This window comes from Corvus brachyrhynchos, unplaced genomic scaffold (genome assembly GCF_000691975.1).
Source record: "Corvus brachyrhynchos isolate BGI_N302 unplaced genomic scaffold, ASM69197v1 scaffold115, whole genome shotgun sequence".
In the NCBI taxonomy this organism is placed as follows: domain Eukaryota; kingdom Metazoa; phylum Chordata; class Aves; order Passeriformes; family Corvidae; genus Corvus; species Corvus brachyrhynchos.
In genome coordinates this window covers 15,359,239-15,360,824 of record NW_008239553.1, presented here as the reverse complement: position 1 = coordinate 15,360,824, position 1,586 = coordinate 15,359,239, and positions in this window count along the sequence as shown.

Genomic DNA, 1,586 nt, shown 5'->3' with positions numbered 1-1,586 from the left:
CTCGTGTATTCATTCACCTAGTCGTGAATGCATACCTAGCATGAAAATAAACTGTTCAGAGCTCCTGATAAACATTTGAGTTAAATTATTTTTTGTGTTTGTAGGATTTTATTACTTGGAGGTTCCTCCATCAGGATGAGAAGTATATAGGGCCTGCTGACACACATTCCAGGTTCCTGAGGGAAGTGGCTGATGTTATTGCCAAGCCTCTGTCCATCATACCTGAAAAGTCATGGTGATCAGGCAAAGTTCCTGGTGACTGGAAAGAGGAAATCATTGCTCCCATTTTTAAAATGGAGAGAAAGGGAGATCTGGGACATGGCACGTGAATGAGCCTCATCTTGCTGCCTGGGAAGATTATAGAGCAGGTCCTCCTATAAAATATGTTAAGGCACATAAAAGAAGGACATGATCCATGGCAGCCAGCACAGCTTCACTGAGGGCAAATTGTGCCTGACCAATCTGGTGGCCTTCTGTGATGGACTGACAGCAACGATTGTCACAAGGGAAGACTGAAAGATGTCATTTATCTAAACTTCTGTAAGGCCTTGCATATAATCCCACATGACATTCCTATCTCTAAATTGGAAAGACATGGATTTGACAGATGGACTGTGCAGTGCATAAGGAATTGGCTGGATGGACGCAGGCAGAGAGTTGTGGTCAATGTCTCTATGTCCAACTGGAGGCCAGTGAAAAGTGGGGCCCCTCAGGGCTCTGTCTTGAGACCAGTACTCTTCAATATCTTCATCAACAACACAGACAGTGAGATCAAGCGCACCCTCAGCAAGTTTGCAGGTGACACAAAGCTGAGTAGTGCAGTTGACACAACAGAAAACAGGATGCCATCCAGAGGGACCTGGAAAAACTTGAGAAGTGGGCCCATGTGAACATCATGAAGTTCAACAAGTCAAAGTGCAAGGTCCTGTAACTGGGTTGGGAAAATCCCAGACATGAGTACAGACTGGGAGAAGAAGTCAATGAGAGCAGCCCTGAAGAGAAGGAGTTGGGGTTCTCATGGATGAAAATCTGGACATGAGCCAACAGTGTGCACTCACAGCCCAGAAGGCAAACAGCATCCTGAGCTGTACTCAAAGGTGAGCGGCCAGCAGTTCAAGGGAGATGATTCTCCCCCTCTACTCTGCCGTGTGATGCCCCACCCGGAGAGCTGCATTCAGCCCTGGGGGTCTCAGCGCAAGGACGTGGACCTATTGGAGTGGGTGCAGAGGAAGGCCACAAAGATTATCAGAGGGAAGGAGCATTGCTTTTACAAAGGCAGGCTGTGAGAGCTGGGGTTGTGCAGACTGGAGAAGAGAAGGCTCCAGGGAGACCTCATTGCAACCTTTCAGTACCTTAACGGGGCTGATGAAAAGGAGGGAGAGGGATTTTTGATACAAGCAGATTGTTACAGGACAAGGGGCAATAGTTTTAAGCTGAAGGAGGGCAGGTTTAGATTAGATGTTAGGAAGAAATGTTTTACTCTGAGGGGAACGAGGCACTGGAACAAGTTGCCCAGAGAAGCTGTGGATGCCCTATTCCTGGATGTGCTCAAGGCCAGATTGGATGAGGTCCTGAGCAACCTGATC